Genomic DNA, 16811 nt, shown 5'->3' with positions numbered 1-16811 from the left:
TGAAGGGTAGACCATCTAGTCTTGCTTACATTTTTCCATGCAGACAGGAAAATTTTGTTGGTAAAGAGCTTTATGTTTACTTGTGATGTTTACCCCTAGGTATTTAAACTCATTTACGATGATAAAAGGGAAGGTGTCCAATGTAATATTGTGTGCTAGAGAGTTCACTGGAAAGGGCACACTTTTATTCAAATTAATTCTGAGACCAGAAATCTTTTGAAATTATGTTAGTGCTGTTAGGCCTGCAGACATAGTATTTTATGAATCTGATATATACAGTACCATATCATCTGCATATAGTGAAATTTTCTTTTCAAGTCCTTCTCTGATAATCCCCTTTGTTTCAAAGAAAATGTATTTTCTGTACGCTTCTTCCTGTGGCTGTGGAAAGTGTGTGCAAAGATAACACATGTCTGCAACAGACATGCACAGACTATAAAATCCTTAACAGTAACCCAGCTAAGGGTTTACAAGACCACATATTTGGATTATTATTGCAGAGAAATCTAGCTCTGTTAATCAGGTTTCTCGGAGGACAATAGCCTGATTTCTCTAATTGGAATAAGGGTTTCCAAGGCAGTTTAGGAATCAGGTTTCTTTGAATAATCGAGTTTTTGAAGTGTTTGTAAACACGCCAATTGTTACCTATTTACAGACCTGGTTTCACCCATATCCACATATGGGTGTATTTCATAAATTTCTTAAAGTAACAGAGTAAGGTGTGTTGATAGTGTTGCTGCTCTAATGCAAAAATGTTTTAAGATATACAGTAACTATCATCTGCATAAACATTGGGATGACATGTATGAATTGAATTATGAGCTCAGAGGATGCTATTGTACACAAGTCACATCAAAAGAGGATATATTCTCTTTCTGAAAACCCAGATCGAAAAAGGGGAATCATTACCTCATTATTAATTTATTAAGTGTCATTCCTATATCAGATAAAGTGGATGTTGTTCCACAGTAACGTAGTCATGATTAATAACAGTAGTATTTTTTTTTTTCTTTTTTAGTGTAAAGGGATTCAACTAATAGTGACTTTTGCTCTGCAAGTTATCTATATTTTTGGTTTATTTGCAAGTTCTCATGGCCATTAAAATGGATGATTGATGATTGATCTTCATCAGAAAACTGTGATGAAAATGTGCTTAAGGCCCTCATCAAAATTTAATATTGGGCCTGTAAATAAAACTGGAGTGAAAGATTACAAATTAAATATTTATTGACATTCAGATGGCAGATCTCCAGTCCTTCTCACCTGTTATCTTTGCTGTACTGTTCAAAGAAATGTAAACTGTAATGCGCTGGAAAACTACAGACTACTGTGCTTACTGTAGCTGTCCGCTTATTGTGAGTTTGACAATTTTGAGTCCATTCCTCTTGACTGTCTTACAAACCTGTTAAAGATGAAAGGTTGTCTGAATACTTATAGTACAACCTTCAGGGTACTTTTAACTGGTGAGAAGAAAAAAATGGGGATGTAATCAGGCTAATCTTATAAGCAAGTTTAGTGAAGAAATCTCTCAGTTTTTTTTTTTATATTTTCATTATCCATCACAAGGGAATTTTAGATGCAAGAGCATGTTTTGCTGCCGCATTACTTTGGATATTAACATGTCTACTGTATGTGCAGGTCACAAAACATTGTACAACAATGCAACCGTATGCTGATCAGTGCACAGTATGACACCGGCTTGTCAGGGAAATGTTTTGTCAGATGTAAAACTTTTTGGACTATAAGGGCAACCCAAGGTCCCTGTAGCATGCAACTCATATGACCCTCAGGGCCAGAATAAGGTCACTGGAGGAGAGAGACTGTGGCTAGAACACAAGCAAGCCTTTAGAAATGGGTTTAATGAACAGCTAGGCACACAAAGCCTTTTGGTAAAATGAGCTAAGAAGCAGTAAAACTCTGCTTGATTATGGGGGCAGAAGTTTCTTTCTTTTGTTCTGCCCTGTCTGAATACGGTGAGCCGGATACAGAAAAAAATACCTCTTTACTTGCTGCTTGAACCTGAATTACTGAAGGTGCAGCCTATTCCTGCATGCATCACAAATTTGATTGTATGCAGGTTTGTGCGGATAGGTCCAAATACACGGCACTCACAGAAATACAAGGGCGAGTTTTCTAAAGCAATGCATACTGTATATGTGCATATGCAACTCAATAATAAGGTTCTCTATTCAATTCAAAATCCTTTTACTTGTGCAGCATATGAAGCATTATAAAGCCATCAAATTAAGACTTTCTGATAATCACAGAAATGTTTATAATGTATCAGAGTCAGGCTTACTGTCACCTGTGAAGATTTTTAAACACAACTGGGCATGCAGTTACAGGCACTTTCACCCATGTCTGCTTACAGATACATGCAGTTTGAGAATTTCACAGTGGCACAAACACAATTAATAATATTTTCTTTTAAATGTATTTAGGCATACTCATGTCAGACACATACTGATTCTTCTACAGATCTTAACATACATTCTTACATACACCTATCCCTAACATCCACCGTCTTATTCTGTCATGCTCAAGTGCCAGTACACACACAAAGAGACAGATATAGCCCTCATTCTTTCATGCTCCTTCTCATTCACCAAATCCCTCTTCTCTCTGTCTCTCTCTTTGTCTTTGTGAGTGGGGGGGGAGGGGGTTCCTCGCCTTATGCCCTGGTTGGCCTGTGCTGCTGGTTGCGTGCTGTCTTGCACGTGTGACATGTCAGGAATGGAAGGGCTTTGAGCTATTAGACACAGGATACTTAACACCCGTTGATACTCTGCCTTCACTAAATATGGTGGAGGAGGGTAGAGGCGCTGTTAGTTGAAACAAACCAGACTAAACACCTGTGTCTAAAGAATAACCCATGCTATTTTTTTCTCTGTTTTATAAGTTCAGTCCCAAATAAGTATATTATTTAAAAGCACACATAACAGTAATGAAAATGTTGTTAATTCTGTTGTATAAATCTCCTTATTCCAATTTAAAAGTGAACAGGAGAGTGCTCACTTTTTCATACTGCATAAGAATTTTTTTCTCATTAACAACATGGGCCCATTAGAGAATAAATTATTATAATTGTTTCATTTGGTTTATTTACACTTATTTGCTGACATGAAGCATGGTAATTTAAAAAAGAATCTTAACATGTTCAAGTGTTAATGGTGGTGAATAAGAAAATCAAAGAAATCTGCAATGTGCCTTTACTATTTTTTTTTAATCATCTTTAGCCATGTAGCAGTATCCTGTCAGAGATTACAGTTAGCACTGAAGTAAGTTGAAGGCTTTACTTTCAGTACTCACCCTGAGATTGTTGAAAATACAGAGAGGTTCGGGAATTTCGGGAACTGAATACGTTTTGAGTGGGTTACAATGGTGCAGTGGTCTTTTATGTGGCAACTTTGCTGGACTGATTATTGTGGATAAAAATGTGACCTGAGCTGTGAGGCAGCAGTGTTAACCGCTGCACCACTATGCCTCCTTGAGATAAAATTACACTCCTTTACAGTCCTTTATTTCTCTCTACATTTCCTGAGGTTGTGTGGCTAACTAATACCCATAGAACATTTAATGCCAAGGATCAGTGTTATAGACTCGTGGGCAGGGACTGTCTGTGCCACTTTTCAATCTGCAATACATCGTAAAGAGCTTTATCCAGCAGTGAAGACACAACATGCAGTGAATCTAAATATACAGAACAGCAAAGTGTTTTCATAATATTCTCTGTATAGTCAAAAAATCCATCCATCCATCCATTTTCTAACCTGATGAATCCGAACACTGGGTCACGGTGGTCTGCTGGAGCCAATCTCAGCCAACACAGGGCACAAGGCAGGAACCAATCCTGGGCAGGGTGCCAACCCACCGCAGGACACACACAAACACACCAAGCACACACTAGGCCCAATTTAGAATCGCCAATCCACCTAACCTGCATGTCTTTGGATTGTGGGAGGAAACCGGAGTGCCCGGAGGAAACCCACGCAGACACGGGGAGAACATGCAAACTCCATGCAGGGAGGACCCGGGAAGCGAACCCAGGTCTCCTAACTGCGCGGCAGCAGCGCTACCACTGCGCCTAGTCAAAAAATATACCCATCAAATCTGGTGAACAAGATCCAGCTTTGGTGAATTTTGCTAATCAATACTATTCAATGCATGCAGGCTCCAATGTTTTGAGTTGATGTTAAACCTGTTGCTATAACATTAATGTGCACAATATCATACCTTATTTTGTATTAAACATTTCTCCATCCCATTTCTATGACTTAGATTTACAAAAGTCCATATATAAAAAAGAGAACTACTATGAGCAGTAGTCTGTAGAGTTCAAATCAAATCATGGCCTGGTCACTGTCTGTAGAGTTTACATATTCTCCTTGTGCACATGTTTTTGTCAGGGTTCACTAGTTTCCTCCCATAATACATACAATGATTGACAATGATTGCTGACACTGGCAAAGAATAGCTACTACTGCCCTGCATCTTCAAGGGTGTTTAGTGTACTTTTGAGACTGCAAAGATCTACAGCATGCAGCCAAAGTCTCTTTGCTACTTCACTATGTGTCTTTCTGTGGAGTCTGTTGCTATTGTTGCAAATTTGTTTTTGAGGTGAACTCTGCTGTGTATTTCTATACTTAAAATTTCCAAAAGTGTCAGACAAAAGGACAAAGTTTTCATCTAGAGTGTTTGACCATCATCAAGCAAATAGATTAGTAGAGAGAGATGTTCAGTCAAAGTTGTAAGAATGTCATCAGAGCATACTGTATATGATTCAAGGCTGTCCCATGTACTCATAAATCACAGACCACCATGGTAGTCAGCTAAAGAAAGTTAAACAGCTTTTCATATGCTGAGCCATGTAATGAAAGCACTTCTGAATAAGCTATAGAAGAAAGAGGCTGCAGATTGGAGATATCAGCTCAGGATGAAGTAGTGTTTTGGCAGGTTAAAATACTTTCCAGTATGGTGTCTAACATGATTTAGGCTCTTCAGTAACAGCTGGGAAATAAATTAAAAATCTAATAGTCTTCACCCCTTCAAGTGACTGAATAATCATTATGTCATACCTTTCAGCTGATGGAAGTGCCAAAAATTTCAAAAGGTTCAGATCATCTGCCAGCACCCATCATAACTCTGTTATGACAGGATGTCTCAGCAGCATTATCAAACTTTAATAAGTTTGGCCTCATGGATATGCAGTCAGCCACCAATATGGTTGGCAATCTCCTGGTCCATATGCGATGATGTCCTGCACACTTGCGTTGCTTTGACTCAACCTTTTGCATCTGAGCCCAGAAAGTGAAGGAATCATGATGTCTTGTAAAAAGTTGGTCATGGATTAAAAGAAAATAGTACATACTACCCTTTGCTTGCTCATGTGTTTTCAAACTGTGGTGGGCTGGCACCCTGCCCGGGGTTTGTTCCTGCCTGGTGCCCTGTGTTGGCTGGGATTGGCTCCAGCACACCCCCGTGACCCTGTAGTTAGGATATAGCAGGTTGGATAATGGATGGGTGGATGGATGTATTTTCAAATGCAATGTGATCTCCATCCATCTATTTTCTGAACAAAGTTTTGCCACTGCAGGATCTTGTGGAGCCTGAGCCTGTCCCAGCAGCTTTGTATGCCAGGCAGGAGATAGTATCAAATAAGATTTTAAGTTCATTATAGGATAGTTCATGCATACAATTAATGTCAGCAACCTTATAGAGAAATTACATTTTGCAAATCAAACTTAGCAATGGACACTTAAAAATTTCTTTGTTTTAGATAATGCCGCTGTCAACTTTACCTGTTATTTAGCAAATTTGGATCATGTAAATGTGGCATAAAATACTAAAAGAAAAGTAAAGAGGTGAAGAGGAAACTGTTATTTATAGAGGGGTTTTAATTAGAAAAGTACACACTCATTTCTGTGTACTCTAGCTTGGTGACAAGGTTTGCTCAACAAAATTTTAATTTGCTTGCATAGTGCTGCATGAATCAATGAACGTTGTGTTTTCTATAAAATAAAGGAAGAAAAAACTGTTTTACGATAAGTGATTTTATTCTGTGGTGCGTTTGACTACCATCTTACCAGATTTTCAATAAAAAAAGTTTTACTTAACCCTTGATGATGAAGACAGTTTGAATCTTACATTTACAATGTTTTTATTGGGCCAGGTTAAAAAAAATAGGATGAACTGTATTGTGATGATTTAATTCCTGTTAATGTGGTTGCAATTCATAAAGTTTAATATGGCAACAATGTCACTACAACCTTAAACTTTATAGGCAGGAGTAAACCAGAAACAAGTTAGACTGCTTGCTTGACAAGTTTTCAGTGCCCTCAGCTGTTTTGACATGCATATCTGGTTTTTTTTTCCGCATACTTAAGAGTTTCTTGAAACACAGAGTTTTAGGACTTAAAATAGGAAGGAAGTGGGAGGGACGAACAGCTTCTTTTACTATAGCATTAGCATACAACGTGACTTAAAATTACAAAAAGTGAGGAAGACAATTAAAAAATGAGAATTTGTTTGCAGCACACAATCCACACTTAAAACAAAGTGCAAAGACAAAGAGTGATGTCACACACAAATAAATACAATAAACTCTACATCTCCTTTGGTCCACCCTACAAGGTTTCAAATCCGTTTATGTGGTAGGTGACACACCTGCTTTTTTCCACCTCCAGTTTCATCTCTCATGCTCAGTTGTGGGCTATACTGCCTGTTTGTTGGATGTAGACAGGTAGGATTGGCAGGAGACAGAACGTTTACACAGAGACACTAACGAATGCCACAACATGACAAATTTGGGATTAGTGGGAGATTGATGCCCCTTTAAGGATTCAGCTTGGGAGAGCTTGGGAGCCACCTTGGAGATGTGCAGTTTTTACTGCTACTCAATGCTGAGGAATGCAGAGACGCATAGAGCTATTAGAGGTAGTTCTGTCCAAAGAAGAAGAGTACCCAAGATGTACTTCAAGGTTTTAGTGGATTATTAAGTCTGGAGTGGGGAAGAGAGTTGAAGCAAATTCTTACCGATGCAAATAAAATAGTTCAAAACAAAGAGAAAAACAGAGAGATACAGTGAAAAAGGAGACTACTTCATTTGTTCTTAAGTGCTACTCAGAAGTTAACAAGTGGATGATGCACTTGTTTAGACAGACAGATATTGAAATCCGTGTAGGGAGGCCTATAGAGGCAATAGATTCTATTTTGTTTTATTATGTAGTTGTGTCTTGTCATTTAAGTGTTACAAAGACTGGTTTTGAATGAATCCCATTGTCTTCACATTATCACGGGAATTATGCCAAGGTAGATAAAGACAAGTCACATATGGCGTGTTTGATACTGAATTCTAAAGACAGCGGCACCAATCACTGTCTCATAATTCACAATGTTTGGGTTGGTTCCTACCTTGCTTTCAATATAAGTTCTAGCTCTCTGCAACCCTGAATTGAACTGAATAAGATTATTCTGAAACTAACAATAGATACTGTATCTATGTTATGTTGCATTATGCCATATCTGAAATTATTCTAAGCTATCTAAAATGCAGATAAAATCAATTTCCTATGAAAATTCCTGTGTTTTGAATAGGATTTCCTGTTTATTTTAGGATATACAGGAAGTTATCTGAAATTATCTTGAAATGCTTTTAAGACATCTAAAAATGGAGAGGAAACTGCTTTAAAATACTGTATCTGAAACTGGATTTGATGTTTTTTAATGAACGGAATGTTATTTCAAAACATCTCACATTGCAATTAAGTTAACCTGGAAATCATTCACATGAGCACTATATGTAATACACTTTTAGATATCTATGATTTATCTCTAATTCTTAAATTGACTTTCTTATTATTGTAAATTGTATTCAAATTTATGATTTCTTAAGTGAATTTTGTTTTGTCTTAAAATGGACAGGAGGCACTATTAAAAGATGTTATAATAAGCAATTCTGCAGTATCTCAAAATACCATGGAAGATTATTTGAGAACTGTTGGCTTCTAAAGTCATGTATTTTAAGATATCCCACATTTATTTTGAGTGGTGTTGATTGTTGAAAGAATTTTTCACAGTAAATTTACTGGGTTCATCGGTGATGCTTACTGCATTTGCCATGCAGCTGGCTCAGACAATTTTTTTCCCCCAATGCCCCATGGTGCTTTGTGGCACCAGAGCGATATTAGAGCTGTAGCAGCGATGTTAGCTAGAGATTCCAATATCCGATCTGTGCTACCTGCCCAATTTGCATCATGCATGCACGGAATCTTCATGCATGCATACTGTAAGTGTACACAACTTCACATTTTATGGTGCTGCCTGATCTGCTTGGTGCATGTATGAATAATTTACAGCATATACACCTTGATGTCACTATCCAGTTGGTACTCCATCCAGATTTACACCCGGCATGTATTAAAAAAACAGAAATTGCAGTATTTTCAAGAAGGAAGGGTTTATTAGCTGACTATAATGAAAAAATTATGAAAGTGCTTTGTTGTTCTGAATAGCCTCATGGTATGTTGTGTCTTCACTACTGGATTAGGCATATTCTGCTCCTCATTAGGGACTACCTGGATTCATAATTCTGATGCCTTGCATTATAGGCTTTGTGGGTGTAAGTCATAGCGATAGAAACTTGATAGACACAATATTGCTCACTCTTGAGTAAAATTTTATCTCAGTGGTTAGCAGTGCTGCCTCATAGCTCAGGTCACATATTTGGCCACAATATTCAGTCTAGTGTAGTTGGCAGAAGTTCCCTAGCCCTCAGGGACATTTAAAAGACCATTGCACTATTATAAATCTCTCAAAACAAGTTCACTTTCTCCTTTCTCATTGACTTGCATTTGTCTGAGTTTGTTGAATTTCCTAAACATTTCTGCATTTTTCCCACACTTGAGGTGAAGCGAATTCAGAGGGGTTCAGTGATCACTAATTCTGACATGTTTAGGTAATTTGGCTTGATATTGGGTCACCTATTAGTCAGTGTAAAATGTCATGGTTAGAGAAAAATAGAACAGCTTTGCAAATTGTTTTGAAAGATGTAAGGGTATAATCACTGGCAATTTGTTCCATGCCCAAGAACGTTTGTCTGCATATAACCATACAAAGTCTAGCTTGTTTGACTAGTGTGATTGCTCCGTGCCGGGTAAACCATACCGTGCCCTGGCCCATTAGGAAGAGGTGGGCCTGAGCACGGTTCAGAAGCATTCTGGAACAGTGTAATCACCAAACGTGCCCAAGCATGGAAAATAGGCCTTACATCAATGATGCGACAAGTCAGATAGTGCAGTTCTCATTTCATTCAATATCTTTTGAGTTAAAAACAGGTTTTTATTCTCACCTTACACATGAACATGAATTGTATTTGGAATGAAAAGCTGCAAATTCCTCCCCTAACATCATTTGTCACTGTAAAAATCTTCTCATACGGGCAGCACAATTAACAGCAAAACACTGCTCAGTAAATCTGTAAGAGGTTAGCGTGTTATTCTGCCCTCAAAAACAACCACAAAATTAGTAAAATCATTTAAACATGCATGCTGTCACACCATGTTTGGATCTTGTTTTGGCTTTATGATGGTCATGATGAAAGCATGCTCGGGCCCATAACGTATTAAGCGGAGTCTGAGCACAGGCCAACAGGAGGAGTAGGAAGGGGTGACAATCGTGCTTGGGCACGGCATGGAACAAACGTGCCTAGTGTGAGTACACCCTATGAATCTGTCACTCTAGTGTCCAATTAGATCTGAGTTCATCAGTTTCAGTTGGCCAAAATTATATGTTTTGAAATGATCTGGCAACTAAAGGCATTTAAAGTTCAATAAGTGCATAACTAGAGTAGGGGTCACATATAACCCGATTGTGACATAATATCTCAAAAGTCAGGTATGTAAATACTCCTCATTCTGTTGTTTGGAAGCCTTTAACCTTTGATTTCTGGGGATATGGAGATATACATTTGCAGAGCACATCTGTCATCTAAAATGATAGTATTTTTCAGTTATCTAAACAAAAAAAAACTTTGTTATGTTTGGCTTCAAATTTCTTTTTTCTTTTTTCATACTGTGCAAAGTGACCATCAATACGTGAATTTTCTTGAGAAACACTTTTTAATTCATTTAATTTTTCCAATGCAGATTTCAGTAATGGATGCTAGTCAGGAACAAGCACTGAATAGAATGCCAGGCTGTCAGAGCTCACTCACATATACCCTTTATGCTTGCACTGCATTATGTTGATATTTTCACTCAACTTGATACCACCAAAATTTAACACAGGACTGACGTGCAACCAATTTTAGTCATCATCCCATTAAATACTGAAACTGGCTGCTGGCCCTAGATTGTGCTGCAGCCAGATACAAGTACTCTAAGCATGTCTGAAACATTAAGGAAGAACCAGCAAGGCCATTATTACAAAAAGTATATGCTCCATCTCTTCAAGGCCTCAAAGCCTTGATATTTGCCAAATACTGCTCAATAGATTCATAAATTATTTATACAAAACTACCTGTATATGAAAGATTGCGCATTGTGTTTGAAAAATAAATACAGAATAAAAATATTACATTTTATGCACTTTAAAGGAAAATGGCTCTAAAACACTTGATGATATGGTAGTGTGAAGCTTACATTATTACATTTTAAAACATGCTTACAGAACTGCTCTCTGGCAGACAGTCGACTACAGTAATATTGGTAGATGGGAAGATAGTAGACAGCATGTGACAGGTTATTAGTCCTCTTACAGGAAAACAACATTTCTTCAATATAGTTTATCATTTACAAATAACATTTGTTGCCAAAAAGTTGCAGGAAGATCAATAGCCTGTTGGTTGCTTCTTCTTGCAGTAGCAGCAGCACCCTGTGCTCCATAGTGTGGCTTTGAAAGTACAGAGTAGTCAATTATTTAATCAATCAATTTCTCTTGTTATATAATGCCCTTCACAGAGCACACCATTAAAACACACTTTACAAATAAGACAAGAGTACAGCTTGTACCAAGATAAAACGCAAGATCAGTCAATACATCAAAAATTACAAGAAAAGAAATTTAGAAGTGTTTTTTATTCTAAGATTTAAAATAGTTACAGAAATAGCTAATTAAAAGCAAGAGAGAAAGACTGTGCTTTTAAGTGTGATATGAGCATGGGCTTCATCAGTAAACCTAGGAATAGATTGAGTTTCAAACGACAGGAACCACAAAGCTATACATATACTATTATGAGAATGGAGTCGGAGTTGGAAAATGTATGAAGCTCTGCGTCAGGGAATTTCAGTATTCAGGATGAGGAAGAGAAATGTCAGTGTCACTATAGTAGCAGGAAGGGTTACTTGTAGCCACAAGCTGCTCTTTGCATACACTAATGTGAAAAATAAAGTATACCCCCTTCCAGTTGTGTGATTTGACATATCAACACCTAACTAATAGTAACTTAGGGCTCTGTCGAGTCCTGTTTAATAAATGTAATCTCAGGTGACTATTCAATAGGCGTTGGAAAAAACAGTTCACTTGCAGGACATAAGTGATATTCCAACACATTCATTTACATTTTAAAGATAAATAATATATGTAGCATGAGTTGACTTTACTCTTTTCCATTATTTCCGATATTTTTCTGATTTAAGTTACAAACGGATTGAAACTTACAAAGAGGCTGAAATTTATGAAAAAGAGGATATTGTATGACAGAACTGAGCTGGCCTACTTTCTAGCCAGGGAAAAGCCTAAATACACGTAGATAGGTGTTGGTTTAAACCGATGATTCTGGAAATATGAGGTGGCAGCACTAACCAATGAGCCACACTGCTAAAGCATGACTGTTAAACATTCCTTGAACGTTCTGCTCATTATAAGACAGTTAAACCGTAGACACCGTAAGTGATATTTGCTGTTTCTGTGAAGAGCTGTTCTTTTACATTGTCAGAAAATAAGTGTACTATCTGATATCTGTATGGCCCTTGAGAAAACCAAAGCATATCTGTACTAGAAGAAACTCACAAGAACCTTGGGGATTCCCCAATGTTCTTCCTGACTCAAGAAATTCAGAAATGTAGGTTGGGTGTGACGCTAGATATTCTGTTTCCCCCCACAAGATTTTCTCTTGTAAAATGTAACAGCAGAATCATCAGTTTTGTTCCCTTAAGGCAGAAAAACAATTACATACTTCATCTCTTCTAGCATTTAAGTGTTCATGACATTTTGTGACTCTTCCTTTGTGTGTATTTATGTGTGTTTGTATTCGTGCCTGTGTGGGTGCAAGTTCTGAAATGAGTCATGAAACACAAAGCACATGGCAATCTTTGCTTATGTGGTGTCATTCTCTGTCTTATGTGAGATGGTTTAGCCTCTCACATATTCCATGTTATATATAAATCTAGAGTAAAAAAAGGCTCTTGTCAATCCCCAGAACAATTTATTAATAAGCTCAAGTGACACAATCCCTGATTGAGGAATGTTGACACATTTTCTGGTTCCTGTGGCTAAGTTAGGTCTTGAAAACTGCAGGGTGCTGCGTCAGACAAATCCTGTACCTCTGAGTCACACTTTTTCCTCTAAGTCACAGAAACAATATTGGAAACTTAGGTTTTTTTTTTTTTAAATAAAAGCTCATTTCATCTTGATGTCATCCCCTCTTTACTGTGGGTAAGTTGCATTTTGGAATCATTTTATGTGCTGCTTCTGCGTCAGTGTGATAGTAGTGTATCATTCTCTATTCTCTCTAAATTGCCATTTGTCATTTTATGTTGATATTACTTACTCTGCCTTATAACTTTAATGCTAAACATGTTTTAGTACACAAGTGTTAGGAAATTAAAAGTATACTGTACTTTTAAATGTGCAATAAGCCCAATTATTGAACAGCCAAAAGTGATAACATGGTCATAACCTTTATAAACTAAGGATATTTTCCTTTAAAATGTTCAAATACTTAGTTAAGCTTGTCACATAGCAGGCAGATGAAGGACCATTGCGATTACATTCCAACCAATCTAAAGATAAGAAGATAAACTGCACCTGAAAATTAACCCCTTCCATAATTATATACCTTGTTGACTATAATTGGCACTTTGGTTTTCTAACAAATATTACTACATGTATTTGTCTTCTTGTTCAGGTCACTGTTTTCAGTCTCTTATATTTGAACCAGACATTCTCTTTCAAAAAGTTACCTAGACAGCAAGAAATTTTTGATAAGCATCAACACCAGTGTAAATGACATATAATTAATTGGATTGTGCCATTCAACCAAGTCTTTACAAATTAGGTGTAATCTGACTTTTGAAAAATAACTGATAAACCTAAAAATGAACAGAGTAAAAACAATGCTGTGATTTCAAAACCAATATTGGTTTTTATATTTTGGAGAAAGCAGAAATTCTGCTGGGCTCTTCCAAATGTTACAAAAACATTAAACAAGGAGAATAATTCAGCAGGATATATCAAAGGCATAAAGTGATTTTCAGATTGACTGGAAATTAATTCTGAATTCATTACAGCTCTCAAGATTGAGTTTACTCACATCGTCAGGCTGTACTCAGCATTATCATTTTAAGTTCCATTGATCGTAGACCCCAAAAGAGCTTCCTTCTTTCATCATACTGATCAATTGTATGCTTGTATGCATATGTGCTTTTTGAAGCTGACAGGTGTGCATTTGCGGATGAGCTTTTGCCTCTTTCTAATAGAATAAGGTCTGGTTTCCATGAGCTTGAGTTGATGGAAGAACTGTAATATCTATTTAGACTTTGGCCTTCATAAAATTCCTTTATGTGTACTAACAATCATATACAGTATATTATTTTTCATTTATAGATTATCAGCTGTCATTTTAATAACAAATTAGACTCAGAGGAAATTTCTGATAAAAAAACCCCAAAAAGTTCAGTAAACATTTTTTTTTTAAAATTGAAGTTAATGTAAGTAGATTAAAGCACCTTATACACTGCATAACAATGAAAACTGTTTTCTGATTTAATTATCCTTTAACTGCAACAGAATGAAAAAAACAATGATATTCATGAGTACTCAGTATGATAGATAACACTTTTATTGCTGATGTTTATTGTGTTTTTCTATGAAAGAGAAACGTCCATCCATTTTCCAAATCTACTTATTCTGTTAAGGGGCCTCTGGTAGCCAGAGTCAGCATTGGTTGCTGTGACAGTCCAGTATAGGTCATACTCATGCACTTACCCACATTCATTATGCTCACAGTATCCACATTTGGACATTTTTGAGATGTGTGTGGAGACTGGAGTACTTGGAGAAAACGTATGCAAACACTGGGAGAATGTGGAAACTCCATGTTAACCGCGATCTGTGTGGCCTGGTTTTTTACAGAAGTGATACCTGCCACACTAAAGTGAAAGATAATATTTTAAATTTAAAAGCAAGAAAATTACTAATGTCATATCATTTTGTAACTAGCTTAATCCAGACAAGGGTCATGGGTTGGGCAATGATAGTGACTAATAGCAAGATATATCTTACATTGATTTACTAAGTTAAAATTAGCACATTGAAAAATTAAACAATTTTCCTTTAGCATAAAAGTATATAAGTGGGAGCAATGGTCTCATACAGTATAAACACACACTCTCAAAGTCCAGAGGGGAGAAACTAGTCTATTTTTGGAACTGAGAGTTATGAACTATGGGCCTTTTCAGTTAAAGCAAACTGAGATTAAGTGGTGATATGTTTAAAGTGTTTAAAATTATGAAAGGAATTAGTACAGTGCACCCCCGCTATTACTTAAAACTATAGGGGTATGGTTGTTAACTTGTTAAGAGCAGATTTCTTAGAAAATGTATCTTCATGCAAAAATCCACAGACACACGGAATAAATTACGAAGTAGCATAGTAGAGCGTATAATGTTAGGGACTTTAAAATCTTGACTTGAAGACAATCAAGGTGAATGGGATGGGTGAGCTTGTTGTGCTGAATGGCCTGTTCTCATCATTGATGTTTTATCAATGTATTATCTTAACATTGGTTAGTATTGGTTGCATTGCTGAGAAAATTAATAATCCTATATAATATACACACATAACTAGTATAGGAATTTAGTGTCTTTTGCTTCCAGAATGGTCTGAATTATTTGAGGCATGGATCCAAAAAGGCGCTGAAAGAATTAATTAGTGGTTTTAGTGCTGGCACAATGGTTTGCAAATTTTTAGTCACACATCCATGCTGTGAACCCTTTTTTCCACATTAACCCAAAAGAACGTAATTGGACTGAGATCTGGGGACTGCAAAGGCCATTGGAATGAACTGAAGTCATTGTCGTGTTCTTGGAACTAGTTCGACACATTAGCCAAGTTTCCATCCAGTTTTTTGCGACGTTTTGTTATCGACAAGCAGAATATACGTAAAAAAAAATGTGCGAAATTTGCTGTCTCCAGCCTGTTTCCATCCAACTGGCTTTTTATCGATAAAATGGTGTGCGTGATGACGTCATCCCCCCCAAAACGAACTGTTGCATAAGTTTTGTTGTATCGCGGAAAAAAATCTGCCCGTGAGCCGTTTCCATACATAATTTTGTGTATGTCGCAAATTATCTACCTTTTGTTTTCCATGTTACACCCCCTCCACTAAACAAAGAAATTGAGAGATTATTTGCCAGCTTACTGTTATTTCAGTTTCACAAATATTTTCACAAAATTGTACATAATATCCGAAGACGACAGCAGAATGAAGCAGTTGCTTGTCCGATAGCCCTAGAGCTCAAAGAAAGTACCCCAGTGCGACGAAACCCACGGGTATGGGAGAGACGACGAAATAAGACCTTCTGGGAGGAGGTGGTGGAGAGACACTTTACAAAAAATCTCTGGCTGCAACATTTTAGAATGACATGGCCAACGTTTGAGATGTTGCGTGGATTCATCAGTCCTGATGTTGCGCCAATCACAGGTTGCCATCGACTACCGGTTCCAACCCAAAAGCGGATTGCCATCGCCCTTTACAAGCTGGCAACCTGCGCCGAGTATAGAGTAGTTGGAGAAACTTTCGGGGTTGGTAAAACTACCGTCCATCGATGTGTATATGCTGTGTGCACCGCTATTAAAGAAAAATTAATGCGGAGTTATATCAGACTTCCGACTGTAGCGGAGGCCAATGAAATTGCATACCGCAATTCCTTGGTGCATCATGTGCCACAGATTTACGGTGCGCTGGATGGCACGCATGTGCCTATTCTTCCCCCGACGGAAGGCTACCGCGATTACATTAATCGCAAAGGGTGGCCATCTATTGTTCTCCAGGCCCTTGTTGATGACAGGTGCATGATACGAGACATTTGCGTTGGCACTCCTGGAAGTGCCCATGATGCAGCTGTGTTTGCAGCATCGGATATGTACAGGTGAGCCTACCTTTCAACATCCCTTCTCTGTGCGATAACAACTGAATTAGTACTGTAACCTGCTTCCCTTAAAGTTTTTAATTAAAACTGAAATTTGAAATAATACAAAATAACGACGTTTAATCAAAAAAAACCTAAAGTTAATATTAATGAGAGAATTTCTCATATATGCTAAAACATCTGCCATTTAATAATAAGAAAAAAAATGTTTAGATAATGAAACACACGGTTTATTCAATATTTTGACTGGCACAGTAAATTACCTTTGCTGTTTTTGTATTATTTAGACATCCTGAGAGACACCCCCAGGCTACAGATGATGTGGAGGGAGTTCAGGTACCCCTTTTAGTAGCAGGAGACCCAGCCTATCCGCTACTGCATTGGCTCATCACGAGAAATAACGAGGCTCTTCATCAGACAATGCGAACCGCTCCGCTATTCTCG

General features: G+C 37.4%; 1 protein-coding gene across 4 annotated transcripts in view; it reads left to right on the top strand.

Moving 5' to 3' along the window:
* tet3 (tet methylcytosine dioxygenase 3) overlaps positions 1-16811 on the top strand; it is a 159109-nt gene that overhangs the window by 46191 nt on the left and 96107 nt on the right. The window lies entirely within an intron of this gene.

Source organism: Polypterus senegalus, chromosome 11, assembly GCF_016835505.1.
Source record: "Polypterus senegalus isolate Bchr_013 chromosome 11, ASM1683550v1, whole genome shotgun sequence".
Lineage (NCBI taxonomy): Eukaryota > Metazoa > Chordata > Cladistia > Polypteriformes > Polypteridae > Polypterus > Polypterus senegalus.
This window is presented reverse-complemented; position numbering and strand designations above follow the sequence as displayed.